The sequence below is a fragment of the Gasterosteus aculeatus genome, chromosome 5 (assembly GCF_964276395.1).
Source record: "Gasterosteus aculeatus chromosome 5, fGasAcu3.hap1.1, whole genome shotgun sequence".
In the NCBI taxonomy this organism is placed as follows: Eukaryota; Metazoa; Chordata; class Actinopteri; order Perciformes; family Gasterosteidae; genus Gasterosteus; species Gasterosteus aculeatus.
In genome coordinates, this window is record NC_135692.1 from 7240960 (window position 1) to 7264157 (window position 23198).

At 45.5% G+C, this 23198-nt stretch overlaps 1 protein-coding gene across 1 annotated transcript in view; it reads left to right on the forward strand.

The window, feature by feature from the left end:
- Window positions 1–23198, forward strand: part of shisa9a (shisa family member 9a) — a 41757-nt gene that overhangs the window by 1833 nt on the left and 16726 nt on the right. The gene's annotated exons all lie outside the window — the stretch shown is intronic.

Here is a 23198-nt window from a genome sequence, read left to right on the forward strand (position 1 = left end):
GGTGGGTTTTGGGGAGGGTGTGTGTGTGTGTGTGTGTGTCGAGGTTGGTGTCAGAGGCCCCAGTGAAGTCATCTGGAGTGATGTAAGGATGCAACACTCACTCATGGCTCAATATCTCATACTGAAATCCTCAAATATACACACACATCCCCGCAGGCGTGTTCCTATTTTGTTGCAAATGACAGCATTGGGTTTTGTTTTATCTCGCATCGGCCAGATACCCATCCATTTCACAACGTGCTGGAAAGAGAATATCTGCCTGCCTTTTGTGCAGCTTTTCCAATCCAACCATTATTCACCGTTTTATTTTGGTTCATGCCCACATGATATAATGAGAGAGAGAGAGAGAGAGAGAGAGAGAGAAAGGGAAGTGGGAGTGTGTGTGCGAGTCGGCGAGGAAGTAAGTGGTGGTGATGGATGTGTGTTTGCGTGTAGGGGGGATTGGGGGAGGGGGGGGGGGGGGGGTTGAAGGGTGGCGGTGGTGGTGGAATACAGAGCGCATGAATGCCATCTATTTCTGTTGCGTCCCGTGGGCTGCTATACAGTACAGCGCTTCTTTGTGTTTTAACGTCGAAGATCAAACAGATGCATCCACACAGAAACACACACTCAAATATGTGCAGACCCGAGCACACGGTACATATGCGTCATAAACACGTGGAATGAAGTCAGCACACGGCATTCCAATCTTCTCAAAGTTGCATCATATGTCTTTTGCCAAAACAAAAGGCAGATCTGAGATGAATGTGTTGCAGATAAATAGCAACTGGTCCTTTAGAGGACTGTCTCTCTCTCTGCAGTTCCTTCTGACTGATGATGAAATTGCAGTCAAAAATTCCATGCAACACCATCAAAAAACAAAATGTCTCTTTCCTTTTTTGACTGCAAGCCTTTGGTGCCCAGCAAATATTAAAAAAAGGAACCCAATGCATTTGACCCATTCGTTTAGTGTGTGGTAGAGGAAAAGTGAAAGGATACGCCAGTTGGATGAGATCATTTTTACCTTGCAAATAAAAGTGCCTTCCAGAATGGTGTTGGGAGAAGAGCTATTGAGGATATCTGTGGAGTCCTACGATGGACAGGAAGTGGTGGTGGGGGAGGGGCTGAGTCACTCCTTGTTTTTGCGAGAATGAGATAAACATGTAATCCTAGCGCAGCTAACGACGAGGTGACATAACCCTACTCAGCATGAAGCACTACGCCCACGGACACCATCAACATCATGAGGAGAGCCCATCTCATTGAAAAGGTTGCATTTATTAAAATGCTTTGGTTTCAGAGGGGGGGGGGGGGTCAGGTGGGGGAGGGGGTCTCAGTCTCACTACTGCGCTGCCATGAAAAGACGAATAACCCTTCCGGTAGGTGTTGGGGTCCACTGGAGTCTTTTTCTTTTCCGCCCCTCCCTCCGTCCCCGTGGGAGAGATGAGCTACAGCGAAGCGGCCTTTCAGCTGAGCGGTCAGCGCGAACGCTGCTGTGAAGCAGTGATTGTTGTTTACAGTATGGGACCCGCTCCCCCCCCCCGCCCCCCCCCCCACCCTCCCCAGGGGGTTGTGGGTAATCATGTGGAATGTTATTAACCTCTAGGATCTCCCCGGATACAACGCTACGGCCACCTGATCGGTTCACGCGTGACTCCGCCGGGCCGAGGAGGGCGATTCATCACTGGGGTGGGCGGTGGTGGTGGTGGTGTTGGTGGTGGTGGTGGTGGGGGGGTTGGATATGGATTGGCTGGATGTGACCGTGTTATTCCTCTTTTAAGTCATTTGCGGAAGATAAATAGACTGAAAAGGGCAGGGCGATTTTTCATTGAGAGAGCCGCTGTGGATGAGCCGACGGACTGGAGAAAGGAGAGAAGAAAGGGAGGGTGGGGGAGGGGGGGGATGTACAAAGACGAGTGCTTGGGTTCAACGGCCCTGTATGTGTCCGCAAAGGGAGTTTGTCCAGACATACTGCAAAATAAATTTCTTACACTGACTGCCTCTATTGATTACAGCTTATGGCTAGACTGCCCCGTTGACTGACTTTGATTAATCTCTAAAAGACCCGGCTGCTTACAAAGGGGAGCGAAATGGCTCCTCGGCTTCCATCAGTCAGTCAGAGTGCCGTTTGTCTGTTAAGGAATCGCTGATGACCCCAGCTGCTTTATCGTTTACAAGGGTTCCTCTTTGATCAATACGTGTGTCAACGGAGGCAGAGAAAAACAAGCAGACCCCGACCCCCAACACGCCCTTTGGACGTCCATAATCATTACCACACAAGTGAGAAAGTAGCAATTAGTGGGCCCGTGTTTCTTATGTTGCGTGGCTGGACGACTCCGTCATAGGAAACGGACCCCGGTTGCTACTCGAACAGAACCAGCCTGAACCACCAACCCCCCCCCCAGGCGGGGCCGGCCCGCAGCACGTTTTCATCTCTCCTCTAAACCCAGAGACTTTGTTTGAATCTTTAAAAAGGCTGAAAATCCTGCGTCTCTTCGCTTGCAGCATCAAAGAGAGCTGAGGAGACAGAGAAGGGTGGGTTAAGGGAGGAAGAAGAGGGGTGTGGGGGGAGTCAACAGCCAGTCGAGAGATCTCAGAGGGTGCCCTTCCTGAAGCTCTGAAGGACGGGGGCTTTGCCTCCGTATCTGTCTGCAAAAAAAGCTCCGCTCATATTTGGATTGATGCTCGAAACACAGTCTGACAACATCTTGAGCCGAGCGGCGAGTTCAGGGTGACTTTCGCTACAGTTCAAGGCACCAGAAGGTCTTTTAAGTGTAATCGACGAGCAGGCAGAAGCTAATCTTGTACCATCTAATGAAGAAGTTACTGATGAAATGTAATTGTAAAACTCTATTTATCCCTGCAAATTACTACAACTCCCCCCGACCAATAGAGTGCTTCTTTAGTCCTGCACCATAGAGCCTTAAGGTGGGCCAACACACACACACACACACACACACACACACACACACACACACACACACACACACACACACACACACACACACACACAGAGCACTCTGTATTCACAACTCAATTCACCATTTGAAGGCTTAATTACCTCCCCAGCAGTTATAATCTTTCCCTAAACATTCTGAGATGGAAAGGATGAAATTTTAATAGATAATTGCGTCTGCGATTGCACAGGCACGAGGAAAGGCCCCGTCTGCAAAATACTCCCGCTCCGCCTTCCGACTGTGTGTACGAGGGTGTGTGTGTGTGTGTGTTTATGCGTGCGCCCTGTGCAGGCCTGTCAAAAGGAGCTGTGCATATCCTTCGTTAAAAGTAGGTGACTGTGTGACCTTCTCTTCCCAGCTGTCAGCCGAGCCCTCAGTGCGTCAGAACTGATTGCGGAGTGTCGGAGCTGACAGAGGAGCTCCGGCGTGCAGACTCACAGACGGCTGCGCACGCCGTATAGAAACAAGTGCACGGAGGCCGCGCCATAGAGGAAATGACAGGGCTGGAGGTGGTCGTCTGGTAGCAGTTAGGTGTTTAAGCCCGGCTTCTCTACTCGCGTTCTAACAGGAAAAGAAAGCGGGAGAAGTCAAAGTGCCACATCCCCATGTTTGTCTGTGACACTTGTTTGCTCCGTATCTGTGTAAAGTGACGTCTTAATGCTGACAGAAAAAGTCACTTAAAGTGTGTTTGTGGAAATGGCCCATGTGCTTGTTACTGGAGGCATTGTCTTACTTTTGTGTAGACGGACGCAAGGTCTGTGCCTTCACCAACATACTACGTGGTAAAGGGTTCAGGTGGTCCAAGCAAACAAACCACAGCCTCCCGGGGATTGAGAGTTTACATCTGAGATACCTGTCAATCAAGGCTAACATGCCCCAAATGGCGCTTCGCTGGAGGTCTTAATATGTTGACGATATGGACTTTAACTTTCTAAACTTCCACCAGTTACCTCGAAGAGTGAAGCTGGCTCTTGAGAAGCCAATACAAATGGCCTTTAGAAATACACGTCTTACAAGTTGAACTAAAAGACAACATAATGTCAGTGAACATAATAAATAGTCAGTGAACATAATGCAACTCATGATACTCTTGCATGCAGTCTTTGGCACAATTGACCATTTGTTTGGTGTGAATTTGTTGTCTCTCCTTGGTGCCACACAGCTACAGACCCGACAATGAAAATACACAACCCAGTCACACAGCAAAACGTGCAATAGCTACGTTGTGTGAACATGAAAATGGCGGACTGTCGGTCTATTATGTGCGAAAACACAATATTTTAAGAAAGCATTTGCATGCATTTCGATGGCATTTCTAGTGAGAGGTATGTATAATTAATTTCATAATATTCTGTCAGAGAATGTAGAAGATCTTCCGTTTATTAGTTTCTAGTAGTTGCAAGCCAATGTAAATGAATGGGCCAAAATAAAACGTAGTATTGTCACAATTTTGGAGATAAAGCGTTATACCACGTTCCACAACGTAGCTATTACACGTCTCGCTGTGAGACTGGGTTGAAATACACTAAAGGTGCAAATCGGGCTACAGAGAGCAACAAGGAAAAAAAAGTCATTAAGCCACAGACTCAGATCCTCAAAAAGTGCAGAGGTGGTTCCTCCTCCTCCTCCTCCTCCTCCTCTCCGGGGCCTCATTTCTGCACCATCTCTCTGCCTAGTTATTTTAATGTGAGGCCCCCGTCAGTCGCCCGGGGACCCCATTAGATGCCTGTTTATTAGGTCTCTGGGGCCTCGCAGCCGGCAGGCTTCGCCCCGGCATCAGACAGCCACTTAGTTTAGGCGCAGAGAGAGCTCCGGCCAGGGAGGTGTCAACGTGGCCGAGGGGAGGGAGGCTTGGCCCGGGGAACGGAAGACAAATGATTTCCAAAAAAGAAAAAAGATAAACTCAGCAAACCTCAGCGTCACAGTTATTTGTGTAAGGTAGTGTACGTTTGGAACAAGCACTCATTTTGTGGAGATTTAAAACAATCAAGAGCCGTTTCCCTCCCATCCCCGGGCATGTCATTTGCCAACTTGTCATTGTGCTGCTGTAATAAAAGAAGCAATAGGGACAGGGAATATCTTAACATCTAATCAGCCATCCACCCCCCCCCCCCCCCGCCCCTCCCAGCTCCCCCTCCGCCGTCCTCACAAATATTAATCACTCCATTTGCTCCCAGGAAGTCACATCTTGCAGTTGACAGGTAATTACGTCTGCGGCCGTGCGCTTGTGTGAGAGTGTGCGACATAACCCGCGGGACGCCTCGGTGAAACCCGGAGCGGGATGACCATCGTCCCATCCATCGATCCATCGGACTCATTTGCATTTGGATATCTGGAGTGCTGGAGCACTCGCAGGCAGCGGCGGGATCAGCAGACAGACGTCCCATTTGTGTGTTTGAACAGGTGGTTATCAGCACTGGTTTGTAATTAACTGCTACACTGACTCCTCTTAATCGACTTTTCAAATGAGGGAGTCAAGCCTTTCACAAATATTAGGATTTTTTTCTGGATGCGGCAAAAAAAATTAATATATATATATTAAGGAAGACAAGGTTAAACATAGTTTTTAAGTGAAGGGTTTTGTTTGTGTTTAATTTACTGGAGGATGCATCCTTTGTCATTGCAGGATTGGAGTTACCGAGGAAACGCTTTTGTCCCTTTTAGTAAAAACCAGTTCCATGTCTGTCAGACGTACCCTAAAGGGCGGCGAGTGGAAGCATTGTGAAGCTACTTATGCCCCCTCACATGGAGCCGTGTTACACCGCGTGGAATCCTCTTTAATCTACTAGAATTATAACACATGGTTCCTCTTGTAAAGGGGAAATAGTGCTCTAATCTTCTGTCGCGCTGACTACATATACATCCCTGCCACTTCCCAACTGCGTTCTGATGATATTCACAGTGGAAACATCCCTCTCATGGGGTTTGGTAGTGATTCCATCCCCAGCTAGGGCTGCCTGCACCTCAGGGGTACCTTTGCAGTTCCCCATGAGTCCAACTAGTCAAGGAAAAAGATTTGATGTGAAAGGATATACAATATATATCCACGCGCTGACGTTCATACAGACGTCTGCGTCACCTGAATGTCATTGGATGCCTGAAAACTAGTTATCAAGCAGGCCGATTGGTAAGTAACGGATACACGGTGCAGTTATCTGAAAGGAATGTAACCTAAGGGTAACACAGGGTGAAGTGGCTGGAATTAAATGGTGAAAATAGATGGCTAATATAAAACATGTAATTGATAAATGGTTGAATTTGTATATAGTTCAAATAGAGAGATAACGGAAGATGGATAGAGTTTACAGTTGAAATGGTTGGCTAACATGAGGTTTGCAAAGACTAAGGCTATGAATGAATTATCAACAATTACTTTGATTCATTTATTTCAATCAAACAAAATCGTATTTTCCAGTGTTTAATAACAAAACAAAGTTGTAATTGTCATCTGAAGTGAATGGGTCAATGGTTCAAACGTCTAGCTTATGTTACTGGTAGAACCAAACCATTCTAAATACGGAAAATGTCATTTCATATACATTGTAAAATGGTTTGCTTTTATGTAGGATCCAGACTGCGTTAATGAATTGAACCGGGCGGATCCGGTTGGGGGGGAGGGGGGGGGGATCATTGTCACACCTCCAGTATTATAGGAGCTGTATGTCGGCCAGTCACATCTCCATGTGTGTGCATTTCCAAAGTCTTGGCTTTGAAAGAGAGCAGTCTGTTTGGGATGAATTGGCCTCAGCAACACTTCCCATGTCCCCAAGGAGCCGAGGCCTCTTTATGCTCCATATGCACACACACGCACACACACACACACACATATATATGGATACCAAAAGGCACCCACACGTGTACAACCTCCGTATACACACTCTTGTATTCTCCAGGCCTGTGTTTCACACAACCCGGGGGCAAGCAGCAGATTTTGTTTGGCGAGCCGGCTCATGCCACCAGCAATGTTAAGCCACAGGAAGGGAAATCTCACGCTGGAGCCACGTTTGTGAAGCCCCCCCCACCCCCACCCCGTCCCCATGTGGCATCCGTGCCCCCCCCCCCCCCCCCTCTCCTTCTCCCCACACAGACACACACTGGCACATTACCAACTGCACCTCTTTCTCTCTCTTTTGGCCCGCGGGCTTCAGTATGGCCTGGCTCACTCACCACGCTGCCCCGAGGAGGTAGGGACACATTGGCAGCCCTCCCGCCGCTAGCACATACATATGGACACACACAAACACCGGGACACACAAGCTCGTGGACAGGCTTACAGCCCCCCCCGCCCACACCGCCCCCCATCCTGCTGGGCACTGGCCCATGGATAGGGGACATGTGGCTGGGCGAAATGCGTCACGATGCTCTGACAGATCTAGTGCCTGTCTGCGCCGCCTGCAAATCACCGGCCTGGAACGACTCAGGAAAAAAAAACGAGACGGAGTTTTGTTTTTCCGCCCTTCTGGGTGTAGCCGTCGCCCTGCTCTCAGCTCCCCCTCGGCTTCTGGCCACTCGGGCCTCGTTCTCTTGCCATTTCCTGCCCCTTTAGGCAGGAGTCGGTTGCACCATGTCTTCCTTTCTCCTTGTGCTGTTTTTGTTGCGCACCATTTTAGCCCAGAGAGAAACAGATGTGTGTTTCTACTCTGTAGCCATTTACTGTATTAACATGCATGTTTAGAATGATACTGCACATCGCTGTGCTGTAATATTAGAAGACAGTCTACAATCTCCTTCCTTGGAGGATTTAAACTGTTTTTTGCTTCAGGAAAGGTCATGCTGTTTGAATGTATTTGGCCCACACATGACCTGATAGTGATAAACTTCACACAGCTTGAACAACCTCAGTGTACAAGGAGGGAGTGAAGGAGAACACACTCATTGAATACATCATCAGTTTGACTTTCAATTCTTGCTTTGAAATCTTTTGAAGGACTGATCTGTCAAAAGCCTATATAGTTTTTGTTAGTGTGAAACGTTGCTTTGAAATCTAGTAGCTGTCTTGCAGGAAGACTCCAGTCATGTAACGATTGGAATTCTGTGACGCCGTTTCATCCAGTCGCATTTAAGGAATCGCTTGACACGGAACAAAATGAGCTCATTTGCCTTCCTGCTAACAGTTTAATGGCTGTCCGATTTAAAAAACGACAACACATTAGGAGGTGCTTAGCTAAGACCGGAATGAAGGGGAAACAGCTGGTGGTTGCCTGGCAACGTAATGTTAGACAAGAAAATGTCTAAGGATGTAACAGATCATAACCTTCTCCTGCCAAAAGCCCCCTTAGGATGAACCCGTGGACTAAAAATGGAACATTGAAATGCATTCCTGCCCTTTCATTGGCCACTGTTTGGCATCATGTATATATATATATATGCAAATGCTCCATTTCATCTTCTCATCAGATCACAGCCAGCAGCCTGCCACTGGGTCAGTGCACAAAGCAACTTAATGAGCTTCATTGTACCAACGGGCTTTACCTTATTGGAGAATCAGAGAGCACATTAATATAGTTGGCTGCCCAGTAACATATAATACACAGTGCTCAGCCTGTGATGATGCAGCAGCTTTACCGCGGTAGAGCATCTGCATGCCGATTCAATACTTCCTCTAAGTGTCTAGCCACAGCCTGTAATCCTGCAACTCTGACTTTGCATGACTTTGTATGTATGACAGACATCTACAATCACACAAGAAAGTGACTTTTTTCACTTTAGAGAGCAATTGCAGAGATTGCTTCACCGATTAAACAAATAGTAATTCTAGAGGAGCATAAGAGACAGGCATCCAGAAGGAGAAGTACCTTTAGATGTCACTGTCAACTTTACCAGCACGCAGCAATTGAATCAGCCCCCCTCAGGAACCCTGGGAAATTGAAGCAGAGGGGATCTGAAAAGCGCCTTTTTCCCATCCTATCCGGATGAACAGAGACTACTTAAGAGTAGTCCTACATGCCAAGTCTTAAAGATAGGGACTGAGGGGATAAATAGAGAACGGGAACCGAAATTCAAGGCAGGTGGAAGGCAAGCGGAGGACCAGACTTGAGAGGAGAGAGATTGTGGAAAAGGAAAAGCAGATCCCACTGCAGGGAGGCTGAGTGTGTTTGGTGAAAGATGGAGCGAGGAGACCTATACTGAGACCATCCGTCCTTTAGGCCTCTCCTGATATGTAAGTTAGGGGGGACATAGAGCAGGACGGATTTGGACAGAGGTCCATGTTGCCTTTCGCCTTCAAGCTCGCAATGGCAGCATTCTGAAGATGTGGTTCTGTGGGCTTTTGGTGCTTTGGCATTAACTTATACTTGAATTGGTCCCCATTTTCTGTGGCATCGGCACATTTGTTAAATACAAGTGTGAATAAACAGTATTGATGTGAATGTACAGGGTCTGTCAGTCTTGCCTAGTTAGCGGGTAGTAGATGAGAGACATTGATTTGTTGTTTTTTGCTGGGAGGCAATGAGAGGAATTGAAAAAAGGGTGTACACAACTTTGTTTGGTCGCACAAATGAGTAGGAATTGTGTGCATGTGCAGGTAACCGGTGCACAGATGCGTGAAAGAAATTGGAAAAATCACATTTCCAGCAATCAGACCGCCCAAAGCGCTGTCTGTTACTCTTTTCTTACATTCCCACACACCTTTACACACTGATGGCAGAGGCTGCAATAAAAGGTGCCCCCTGTTTAGTTGGGTCCTCATTCACACCCCAAATGCCACAGTATTTGGGGTTCAATATCCTGCAAAGTCAATTTTCTCTCACATATAACATTCTAGTTGTGTTTACTGCTGAGTTCTGGTTTGCTCTGGCTTTTATTATTTTGAGTGATAGCAATATTATACAAAACAAGACAAATGACCTGGGCATATGGAAACAGAATCACAGAATCAGAATTCAAACTAATACCCTTGTTGAATTCACTCATTTGGAAATGAAAAGACAAAGATGTCAGTATGCGACTAAAAGTGTGCTGTTGACGCCATTTTATTGAAAATGCACAAAAAAAATGGAGGAGCTGCTCAAAAGCCGTAAAAAACAAAAAATCAACAAAATTGCAGACGGTGATGAAACTCACCGTCACTGCAACTGCTGCAGACCTGGACTACACAGTTCGATATCAAGTGGTTAACTTTAAAAATTAAACTTGCAAAAGGTCTTAAAATTGATAGAATATGATTAGTTTGAATATCAAAATACACTCATGAAGCTGCGGCACAGTTCTCTGCTTTGCAAACCGCCAGTCTGGCCAGCACCACCATTACCGTCCCAGGCATTAGCCCGGCCCTGAATTATTTACCAATTTCTGATTGCTAAGCTGACATCTCGGGTTTCTCCATCGCCACATCCACACACCTACACGTTCTGCCAATCTGTGGTTGACGGTACTCCAAAAAAACGCTTTCTCCACGAGCAAGGCCAGCGCTGCAGCATCTGTTTATAGCAGCGCTTATTTATTTTTCTGGGTTGATTTGCTAACAGCAGGCGCAGGGCACACAGGTTGTTGAAGGTAATGAGTGTGGAAGAGAGAAAGGAAAGAGGAAACAAGAGAGAAGAGGGAGGTTAGCTGAATAGTGTTTTTATGGAGGATAATTTTCCTACCCAGAAGGCAGTGATTGGCATTAATTACCCAACAGGTGCTAACAGCGATGAATCTCATAATTAACCAGTTTACATTTGGGAAGACGTGAGTATGAGGCGGCGGATGCAGAAGTGTGTGAGTACGCACACAAACACAACAGAAGGGAGGGAGAAGGATAATATCACAGAGACATCATATATGTACAGACATTCCTGCAAAGGTGGGTGTTTCTGTTATTTCAGCGGTGACTCTCCAGACGAGGTTTTTTTTTCTCTTTGTCATGTTGTCCTCTCTTGTGGTCGGGACAACAAGTTTTTAGCTGCCAGAGCCCTTTTTCAGCGTGCAGAAATCCCGGCAGTGGGATCCTACTGTGGATAATGTAGAAACAAGAGCATTGCACCTCATTTCTCCTTTTGAGGATGACATCATGTGACATCATCACTGGATCATTTGCTCAAGGGTTACATGTCCGATGGTGGTTGTACCATTTAGAAAACAACATTTCCACAAAGTTGCTGCAATTTGCTCACACCATTCCTTTGAGATTACGGACACGGCCCAAAACAATAATCAACATAGGGGAAGGTAGACTCAACAGGCCAATCACCAACAATATTGCCTCACTGAAAACTATTACACCAACTGATTAAATGTCAGGGCTAACAGCGACTGATGCAGAAGTGCTGGTCATGTGACAGGTGTTGAAGCGGATATTTCTCCTCATAAACTGGCTCTGGGTTAGTTTCTGGTGAGCAGCTGGCAGTGCAGGCAGCGCCCCGGCCAGGTAGGCTGTGGGGGTCGTCCATGTGGGGATTTCATTATGTTGCGACCCACTTCTTACCCCCCACACTATGCTGTCGAGAAGAAACCACATTTTGCCTCCCAGTTCTGCAGCATTTGTTAAGCGGAAAGGGGGACGGGGGGGCTTCCCTCGCACTCACTGTTGCCAAGACATTAGGCGGTGCAGGAGAAGAGCCGACAGTTACACTGGCACTCTGCGGGACCATAGAGATGGAGTGTCGAACTCCCGCCAGAGGGATTGTTCTATTGCGGTGGAACTTGCTTCTTTGTCACTGGATTGATTGTCAGACGCCGTACCAACACGCTAAAGAACACAAACCTATGTTTTAGAAAGTGCAAAATCAAAAAACTGCCAGGGTACACACAAAAATATGTAAAATAATGGGAAAAGTGTGGGATCCTGACCCCTAGTGTGCCTAACATGTTACATTTGCTGCAATTAGTTTGTTCAAAATCCAGTTTTATGCAATTTATGCCACAGTAGAATGTGGACACATCAGAGTACCTCGGCTTACTAAAGTAACGCGCTGACACATTAGCTCTCTAACTAAATCTACTGTTAATTGTCCCACCCCGTCGCCCTTTTTGTTACAAACAGCCCCCCTGGAAGACATTGGGTGCTAAAATAATCTTTTGACATAGAAAAATAGTTTTTAGCGATTTAGCCCCTAGTTACATACAGTATCTCTTTCCCCGGTGGTCATCTACTCTGACGGGCCTGCTTTTCAGAGTGTGATGAGTTGCGCAACAGACATCACATGAACGGAACTTAATACTAACAAGGGCACGTGAATGTAAAAAAAAAAATACACTTTCCCTGGAAAAGCAGCTGTGAACTGCACAAATGGACAATGGGTGCAGCCACCCATCTGAGAATGTGCAGTCATACAGTTCGTACAGTCACACGCATCATCAGACGGGCAAACACTCAAAGGCTCGTTGCACCATGTGTTCTCCTGATTACAAATGGAGCGAGGCAGTAGGTCTGTTTTCAGTAACCTAGTTTTTCTTCCCTCCCCCGCCTTGCCCCTTCCTCCCGCAGGCATCCCTAAAACTTTCAAGGGAACACGGATGTCTCCCTTGAGTCAATTCCTGCAGCGCGTGCCATCAATAAGCGCCACGTTTAGTTCACAGCGCTCACAATAGAACGTCAGCGAGGCCTCTTTTGGGGCGCGAACAGACAGGTCCTGCGGTAGTGTGGGATTCACTCGCAAGGCTAATCTGTCGCTCTTAGTGCGACGATCCCTCGAGGCCACTCGGGGGCTCATGAAAGATTATTTGTCTCCCCTAAAAGGTTCCCGCTTTTATGAGCGGGTGGAATGAGGCGAGCGTCATGTTGAATACACGGTGATGGTCAGCTGACCCGCCTCCTCTGCAGAGACAGATGGACTGAGGAGACGGGGGATTGATTGAGAAGAGGAGGCACAGAGAGAAAGAGAAGAAGCAGGTACACAAATAACAGGCGGATAGGACTGTGCTGCTTACCATGTGCTGATATCAATCATGCCCATGCGTAGAAACGCAGACAGAGGCGGAGGAGAGGGTACCCCAGAACAGCCTCTCTACCTGGTCCCTCGGTAGTCTCACGCTGTTGAGTTGCTTTGTGCACCGAGCGTGCACAAACTAACATTGAGAGAGATCAAAAAGACAAAACAGGATTGCGTTTAGAACGTTGTTGAAGGAAACTTGAAGTTACGAAGCAAAAACAAATGACATGCGCAAGATGATGATGAAGCCTCACGTTATTGACCTGTTTTGCTTCGAGTCGATTCTAGAACGTAGGTAACAAAGGGTTATTTTTAGTGCGGATCGATAGACATACACTTACAAACCCCCTTTATTTGTTCTCCAAACAAATAAAGGAAGTAAATTGCCGTCTTGGATTGATTAGACTGTGTGAATCTCGGGCGGCTGGGGCCATTACCGCTCGCGTTTAACTCCTGGATTTCACTGGATTCAACAATTATTGTCATGCATTTCTTCTCTCGCTGCAGCCCCCGGCTGGCTGAGGAGGGATGAGCACGGGGGAATCTGCATGCTGCCCTGTTTTGTCTTAGCAGGCCAACAAAAGCCCCTCACAGCTGTGCTCCAGCACATAAACCTGCCAGGGATTGAGCCCAGGGGGGGCCCAGGTGCAGCAGTCTTACCCCCTTTAAACATAAAGCTTCTCTTTCTCTTCAGCAGAGAGACACTTTGGCCACAGACTACAGGGGAAGGAATTCTGACATTTGCCTTTAATTAAATCTTATCTATTATCAGCTAAGACGCCTCTGCTTTTTTATAAAAGATAATGCTGGATTATATCAGTTGGACCTCTATTAAACCCAATGCTGGTGTTACAATTAAATTATTGTGTTTAGCAGGTGCAATGTTTGGTGCAAAAACCATCACTCATAGCTTTAATTCAGCGTGTTAACGTTTCTTAATAAGCAGTGAACACAAAGTAGAGTTGAAGCAATCTCATTTGCTTTGCAGGAATTAGGTCACCGTTGCACCATCGCAGCACACTGTTGGACAAAGGGACATTCTGACATGATGTCTCCTGAATAAAAAACCATGACTGACTGATGAGATATTTGTTTAGAAAACAAATCAAAGCCGCTGCTTAGTATTGCACGCCTTCAGTTTAAATCACATATGTTTTGCCTAATCGTGTCGCTGCACGTCTTTACGTAGCTGACAAGGTTCTCAGAAGCAACCATTGGAACGCAGTGTCCCGCCTGTCTCTCTCCGCTGGTATCTGGGTCGGCCCTGCTGACATGTTGTCAGAGGTGTCAGCCCCCCCACTGAGACACACTTCATTATCATCACAATCTCCCACTGCTCCCCCCCCACCTTCCATGTCTGTAGCAGCATGTTACCCTTAGTTGATGGTACGTGAGTCCCGCCGCTGACTCGTAATGCCGAGTAATGAGGGGAGAAGGTGCAGCATGCTCCCAAACCTACGACTCGAAAGAGCCCAAAAAAACCCTTTTAAGAGTTAAAGGAAAAAGGATTCTGAATCAACCTGTGACTCAAAAACGGAACTTTTTCTGCGACAGGGAAAGAGGATCTTTGAGAAAAACTGTGGGCCCAAATGTTATTGCGGTTGTTCTGTTGCTTCGAGCGGTGTTTCATTATGATGATGAAACAGGGCGTCTCTTTGTCCACCGTGGGCTTTGGTTGAGCAGGTGTTTATTTGTCTCTCGTGGCCCGGTGACTGATGAGCCCTGTCCAGCGGGAGGGACACGCACCGGAAATAATCACCCGAGGCACTTACGAGATAAAATCAAATCAAACTTTTTTTATATTTGGAAAATACCAAAACAAAGGCATTCCTTGACGCCTTATTGGGGTAAGACGAGTGTGAATCTGACTGTGTGCTGAATGGAGATTAAATGTTTGCTTTCAGTGGTGAATTTGAAATCCTGCCGCTGTGGTAGAGTACAACCAGTCGAGCGTTTTTTTAGTATTAGTATTGTAGTATTGTACTGATCAGGTACCAGAGCTGTCTTCCTACTCAACTTCCCATATTCTTTTTTTGAGCGGATCCGATTTTTGCCTGATTTGACTAATCCACATTGTATACAGTTCTTTGGCAGTGTCATTTAACCATTCTGCAACACTGACTTCACAGCAACTTGACATGCATATTATCCAAAGTTCAATTGAGTGCAGGACACAGATTTTTTAAATCTAGGAAAACAGATCAACAGTATTCGATCTGCAATTAAAAAAGTACCCACTAGTTTATTACATATTCACACTTACAATAATACAATAATATTGGTTGTCTGTCACTGCTAATGTATTAATTAAAGAGTATTCAACAGTCATACGAGATTTAATTGCAGTTATTTGAGCAGCTTTTATTTCCAAACAATATTTTGCATTCTGTTTTCTACCTTTTGTTCTCCCACACATCTGTCTGCACTCAGCGGTGCAGAGAACGTATGGTTTTAAGCCTCTGATAAACAGGTCTTGTTATCCGGAGGTGTTATTTAGCATTTTGTCCTATCAAACGGCCTTCACACGTGAGCGGTTCCCATCCACTCGTACAGCGTAGATGCCACAAAACTCTTTTTTTTCCCGTTACATACGAGTGTGAAGTCAGCTGCAACGACACATTATGATGCCGTTACAAATGGACGACCCCATCTGCGGCGCTTTAGGGGCTGGATAGAGATAATAAACTAAGGTAAGCATGGACAGTATGTTTCAGAAGCTGTGGGAAAAGGAAAATGATGCCTTATAGTCGGAGGAAGCGGCTCAAGGCTCAGTAATGGTCATTATCGGCATTCTTATGACACTGATAAGGTTTCGTTCCCGCAATGCTTACATTAAAATCCAATTTCCTTGAACAAAGACATCTCTGGTTTAACAAGCCTGTGTTGATATGAGAGAGATATCTTACTATGGATTCAGTCAACTTTAACAATGTCCCGTGAGACTCCGCTCATCGCATTGTCCTGTGACAACACAAGGCATGAAGGAGATGGTGTTTGAATCCCGTTGCAAAGGATCCCCTGAGTAGGCGAGGGGAAGAAAAAACAAAAGGGGCAATAGAAATCGATAGTACTTCAAAATGAGGAAGGTAGGATGTAAGGCTCTAATCATAAAAGGGTGCAACCGAAGTCATTGTGTTCTCAAAGGCTCAGTCTGCACATGTTTCCCTTTGGCCCATTTCTCTGCATCTCTCAAGCATTTCACCACACAATTTCCCCCTGCCCGCCTCCTTCAAGTCCCATTTCACTATCGCTTCCTAAATGGGAGCGTGCTGATGCGCTAATGAGCTAGTACGAAGCTAGCAGCACAGGGATGACAATGAGAAGAACGAGGTTCGGAAAGCGTCGCTTTGGAGAAGACAGACAGGGTTCCGTGAGGCTACGCTACGAGATTCAACACTATTAACCATTTAACAGTGGATGCTGATTGTATTTCCTTCATATAAATGGACTGTCAACTGTTGACTTCACACGAGTGACAGGAGCTATTTGTTTCAACCATTTAACCTGTTCTGAACTTTTAGCCTAATCTATCATTTCTAGCTATTTCAACTCCTTATTTCACCTCATTGACTTCCAGCAAGTTATCCTTTACATCTGTTTATTCATTACTTTTAGCTTTAAAACGTGTCTGTTTGCTACCTAGTCACAGCATCAGGTCACCGGCAGCCGCAGAACTGCCCCCCTGGAGCTTTCAAGCACCCATCATCCACTCAGTGACCTTTGTGGCCCTTCTGAAGGCCGGGGGCCGGTTTGGCTCTCGGGAAGTTGGCTTCCTTTCAGGCAGAAAGCGTCGGTGTCAAATAGTTCCTCGCTGCGAGTTGTGTGGCCCGTGCACTTAAAACCCGCCCCCCCGCTGCTGACAGAGCCAGCAGGTAGCAAGACCCACGGAGCCACAGACCTCTGGGGTTTTTTTTCTCGCCGCCGGTCTCCCCTCGATCTAGGAAATGTTATTGTATAAATAAATAAATAAATAAATGAATAAATGAATAAAGCCATTAACCATACAAAGGCGATTTTACGTCCCAAATTCGGTGCGGTCCTCGCTCTCTGGCCGTGCTTCATATGTGGCGCATACGGATACAGACAGGCCGGGTGGGGTGCAGGAGGAGGGGGGTGGGGGGGCTCCCGGCTCACACAGTCTCACACAGAACCCGCTTACCATTTTCAGTGTGAATAAATATGCATATGCAGAGAAACGGAGGAGGCCATACACTCCTACTCATGTGTGCACACTGTCCCCCAAGGGTGAGTGACTCGGACAAGTCAAGAGCCCCCGGCGCTGCATTACAAATACAGACAGCTTCACACACCCAATGCTGCTTGCGGTCACAAGACACACCGGCTAATAAAAGCAAAAGGTTTACTGTTGCTCCCAGTTCAACAGAACATTACAGGCAGCGGCTTTGGACACATCACATCTTTCATTTCAAAGCCGTATTGACACAGGTTTTCATTGTCGGTGTAGATCCTTGTGTCAACACCTGTTCAACTTCAAAATGACTAATAAAAATGCCTTTGAAAGAAGTCTTTCAATGAGACGCGCAGGTTTTTGGACAATTCCTTGACAAGAAGTGGAGGGAGATGAACACACAGGCCGACGGAGCAGAAGGCGGCACAACATAGGTTGCATAACAATGAGTTTTTCAGTACAGTACAGCCGGCCTGCCTGTTGATTCGTGGGCGTGGGTGACTGCGGGACAATGCGAACTCGCCGTGCGCTGCGGAGCAAATACTACACCAGCGAATCCTGTTGCCATGACAAGAGGGATGGAGACGGAGCGGCTTGAGTATGAAAGAGAGGCCGTTTTGCAGCTGAGGAAAAGAAGAGGGTTATTTCATTTGCACAGGGAGGAGAAAGAGGGAATAATAGATGAGTCAGCTGCTCACAATCAAACAAGTGGGGAAATTACTCACTTTAGAGACCAGTGGCGATGGACTGAGGCCAAGCATGAGATAGAGACACTCCTACATACATGTGCCCCGGCTACACAGCGCACACGCCAAGGTACGCTGATCAGTGTGTTGTCGACCCTATTTCGAGCACTTCGGTGTGTGTGTGTGGCACAAAAAACAGAATATATTCTTGTCTGGGACGTGAGCAACGCACAGAAACCCCACGGCTGGGGGGGGGGGGGGGGGGGGGGGATATTTGAAGCGGCGCCGCGCGGCTCGGCCTCTGCGCTGATACGTAGGTGCACGCTCGTGTCGTCGCCTGCTACCTGGCGGTCGAGAGCTCATCATCCGCGCGCTGTGTCATCGGCGCGGTCACGGTAATTCAGGGTGAATTCAAAGGAAATCCTGTTCAAACGGTGGCACATAACACCATAAGGTTTGAAACCATATGCATTATTGAATCCGCTGCCTTTACTGTAAATTCCATGAGCCCTGCGACGACTTCACAGCACTAAATTCACAGGTTTGCTCCCGTCTGTGATTGATGGACATTTTACAGCCACTTTTAAAATGTACTTTCACAAGTGTTGTGAACCCGGCTTACCAAGAAAAGGATGAATGATGAATCTATAACACGGAGCAGTAATCTTGCAGAGCCTGACGTCCGTCTTGTCAAACTCACAGAAGTCTGAGCTAAATTATAGTAGCTGACCTTTGAAAGTCTTCCAGCAGCCATTAATGGCGGCTGTGAGACGGAAATACACGTGTCCATGGAAACCTGGCGTATCCTGATTGACAGAACAATTTTAAGGCAGTGGGCTCGCTACTGCAGTGGAAAACACATCAGAACGATTCCCGAATGGGCCTTTCTGCTAATTTCATCAAGCCTGGTATGACATTTTGGAACGTGGTCCCTACACACGCCAGACATGGAGCGACCTGGCTAAACGTGGCTAAACATGGCTCATCGACTTAGAGGGCCTTGAGACCCTGTCTGGTTTTGCTCCCAAAGTCTAAATGTAACTTGACAATACATAAGAAAACCTAATTTAACAAAATAAATGGGGAGGTTTTATCCCTGTTTGAAGCCAATGAAGGAGACACAAGAGCAGCTTATCTTTTGAATCTTTGAAGGGTTACAAGGATCCATATTTAGGATCAGGTACTTTGAAACTGTTAAAGTTGTATGTTTCACAATTACACATTTTCTGTGTAAAGGTCATTGAGGCTCTCAGTAAAAACAAGCGATGGGCATTTCAAACTATTCTCATCAGAGGCCTTTTCAATGAATTTGCCATTTTGACTGCCACACATTTGCTGTTGTGTTGCCAGGGCTGCAGGGATGTGTCTGTTATTCATGCAGAGCTTTGTGGAAATGCTTCCCCTTCTGTGTCCAAAACGCAGACGCTTTGATTAGGGATCAAAGTTTGGTCTTCAGCTTTTTGAAGTGTTTGTAATTTACTGCCCTTTCTAGTGTAGTTTGCAGAAGCCCTCATCTTAATACTCCAGTAGCTGCAGTCACGGGAGGTAGTTAAAGGACAGCGGTGAGGATCCGTGTGTTTTGCTGCAGCTTAACGGCGCTCTGATCACACAGGCAGACTCCCACTGCTTCGCCTTCATTATCCTGACGGGAGACCTGGTGACAGCTGTCAGTCATCCCGCCGAATGGGTTCAAACTGTTTGTCTTCACTCTGTTGGCGATTCTTTTCACCAAGATCAAAGCGCAGAAAGAATTTGCTGAATGAACTTTAATCTATTTCTCTAGATTGCACGAGAGCAAAGTCCCCAAATATGTATATTTTCATCACCCATGTCAACTTTAGAGCTCAAACAGTGTTTCTCTTGACTTGAATAATAGTACTGTGTGTGCAAAGGGAACCGGAGGGGAAAGGCTCTCAAGCAGAACGGTATCAGAGTAGAAGGAGGAGAGAACTGTGGGATCCGCAGCGAGCAGCAGCACACAGCGTCAATCTTTGTTGTCGGTCTCATGAGCAATACAGATACAGTACATATGCTTGGAGCGCTTCGTTGGAGAATATAAGCAGCAAGTTTTGTAGGCTGCATATTTTAAACTATTGTGGTATGATGTGATAAACTGAAGGAAATGTATTTTCTTCAACTTTGAGGCAATTTCCTGTATGAATCATCATTCTTTCTTAAAACCTTCTTGAGAACTGCTTTTGAGTTTCTTTCAAAGTTGGTTTACTAATAAAAATGTATAAGGCCACTCCAACATGTTTTTAAGGCCAAAAATCGTTCAATGAAATGCTTGTTTATACACACTTGTATTATCTAAATCATGTGTTATTTCAATGCACCACCACGGAGAATTCTAAATCTTATGGGAGCAGTGTGAGTGAAAGAAGCGTGAAAAGATAATTTTGCTCTGTGAATCTGGTTTACGTTGCTATTGTTCTCGTTTGCATTTAAAGTAATAGTGTAGCATTTTAGGAGATGTGCTTTTATAAAAATCTCCTCGGGAAGCGTGAGTAGAAGTTTAACACAAAATAAGAATTAGCTTAGCTTAGCACAAAAGACTGGAAAGGCTAGTTGTATCTCCTTTATTAAGCTAACCCGTGTCTAGCTCGGCTATATATTGTACTTGCAAGTGGTTTTATTTAAGTTTTCCCCATCTTGGATGATTTGTTATCCATTTGGTCCTTTTTTCCATTCCAATATTTATTTAGTCGTCATTTTTTAAATGCATTTTTCATTTCGAATGACCTATTTCCATGAAACGTATAAACACATATCTGGTAAACAGGAGATTGACCGTACACATACAACACCAACATGTTTTCTCTGTGGAAAAACTCAATTTGATTGATCTTATGACTAAACAACAAATTCATTTTTCTACAAGATTGTACCGCTGTTCGTTAACTAATGATTTTGTTAGGCAAGGAAGGCCCAAGTATTAATCCTCTCACGTAAATATGCGTCAGAAAGAAAACAAATGTATTTTTATAAAATGTCCAATTATTGCTGGGACCCAGGATTGAGCACAGCTGTAACCATATGTTAATCTGCGGCTCAGTGGCCTGTCATCTGAATAGCCAGCCTGTCAAACGACCTGCCAGCCAGCTTGGCAGAGCATCATCAAGTCTAGTTTAATTCATTCTGTCTGAGGTCCCTGGAAAAATACTGTACAAATGTTATCCAACCACATTGGTGTTTATTTATTTATCAAAATGAAGGAATTATATACAATTACAAATGAGTAAATAGTATAATTGTAGTCCCTTTTTTTGGGGGCTGCTATTCCGCGGGCCAGTTCCCTCATTATCAAACCTTTTCCATATGTTTAAAGTGATATAGTTCGCATCCACCTGCCGCATATCATAAACTGACTAAAATCATTATTCGTCCATCTTTTCCTGCTGATATTCCAAGCAGTTCTCGTTGATGTTCTTTCCTGACTGTTGAATCCACACATGACATTTGATTTTTGTTCCGTTTGGAAACGAGGACACCGGTGACCTCGTGCCGTGCCAGAGAACTGCCTTTCATCGCCAGTGCCGGTTGTTGTTGTGGGGATTCTATTAGACGCGTGAAAGAGAAGGGCTCCTCCACTATTGTTAACGGCAGCCTTCAGCCGGTTCCATTTACTCACTCTCACAAAGCCTTTAATAATCCATTTTGTCCAAATGAAATCACGTCACTCGTCTCATTTCCTTCTCACCGAGCAACACGGCACATTTCATCCCACTTGCGATTCTTGTCCCTTGTTCTTTCTTCCACACTCTGGTGCTCCTTTTTTATTTGTCTCCACTCTTTCTCTCTCTCTCTCTCTCTACGTTGTCACCCAGCATCTGTCTGTGTGTGTGTGTATGTGGGGTTTGAGTGTGTTCCTGGGCTAAGTGATTAATTAGTGACACCACAACCTGCTCTGCTTGACAGTTGGACTGTGCAGGTTTAAGGCCTGAGAACGCACCTCGTGCACCGCTGACAGGCAGAAAATGGAGGAGGAAATCAATGCCGTCGGCTTTCAGCCACGTGACTTCCCTTTCTGTTTGCCGCGGAGCAACAAAAGGCCATCTGCCCCAGCAGCTATAAGAGGGCTGAGAGGAGAAGGAGGCGAGGGAGGATCTGTGTTTGAGATTGTCCATCTTTTACTGTGCGTTTCTGTCTCTCTGACAAACTCTCTTAATTATTTCTGCATCCTCATCCCTCTCTTTTCTCCCATTTCACCGCGCTCCCTCTCCTTCTTTCCTCTCGCCCTCTCAACTTGTTCTCAAACTATCAAGAACTAGAACTTGAGGACGTTTTAACAGAATGTATTTACTCAGCAAGCGCACCTCCGCCTTCAGGAACAGAGATGTGCAATTATCCGTCAGGGAACAATGCTGAATTGCCACACATCTTTTAACATTTCCACGTGGTTTTAAAGTCAGGATGGGCAGCTGTGCTACGCAAGCCTACGTACCATCTGAGTCTTCAGGAGGAGGAGCAGCTTTGGGCTGAATTCTCGAGGACGGTTGATCCGCTCGCTAATCAAATACTGCCATGCCTGAGAGGGCTGCTTTTAAAATGTGCTGGTGCATGAAGGACTGATTGCCTGCTAATCACAATCAGAACATAAAGCTCCTGAAGTTCTTATAAAGCATCACCCCAAGGTTTACTGTGATTCTGAGGCGGCATGTAAATGAAAATATATTAGCGCTTGAGGATTTAGGGGCATACATCAGCACATTTCACAACCTTGATACTGTTTTCATTATGCAACATCTTTTACTTCCTACGCCATAAGCAGGAAAGAGTAAACTCCTTTCAAACCCGCAAATTCACATTCAAATACAAAATGATAGTCAACGAAATGTGGAGAAAGATGGTGGTTTAGCTGAACTACTTCGATAACAGGAACAATGAATTGATTTGAAATGAACATTTTCAAATCAAAATGTATTCATTATGTAGTGTCATACTGCATTGTGTTGGATGGAAGATTTACAGAGTTTAAATATAAAAAGACACACACATATAATAGGTTTAACTTTTACAAAGGTTTATAAAATTACAAAGACAATTGTCTTGTATGAACATAAACCTTCATATAATGAGCAAGATATATAATCACGGATAATTAGCGTTATTTTACATTAATTGGCATGAGAAATAAATGTCATTTGTCATACTGGCATAATACCTAAATGAACAGTTTACATATAATGTTTGTAATATCATTTTAAAAAACTGAAAAAATACTGTAAAAATGTAGTAGGTTTTTTTTGCAGTGTACTCTCTGCACTAAATATGTTTGGACAGCAAGCGGATGTGCTAAAAAAATAATCAAAAATCCTGTATTACACATAAACCCCAAAAACTAATTAGAAAATTATAACAAATTTCAAAGTTATAACTAATTTGATGTGATCCTGTTTTTAAAGTCAAACTGCTTTCCTGGTGAGACATGCTCTGCATACTGAGGCGAGGATTAAGGATGTGTCTATGAAGCACTTCAAATAAAGAGGACTGAAGCTCTTTGATGAACTTCAACGTCCTCATTGTGGCCGAT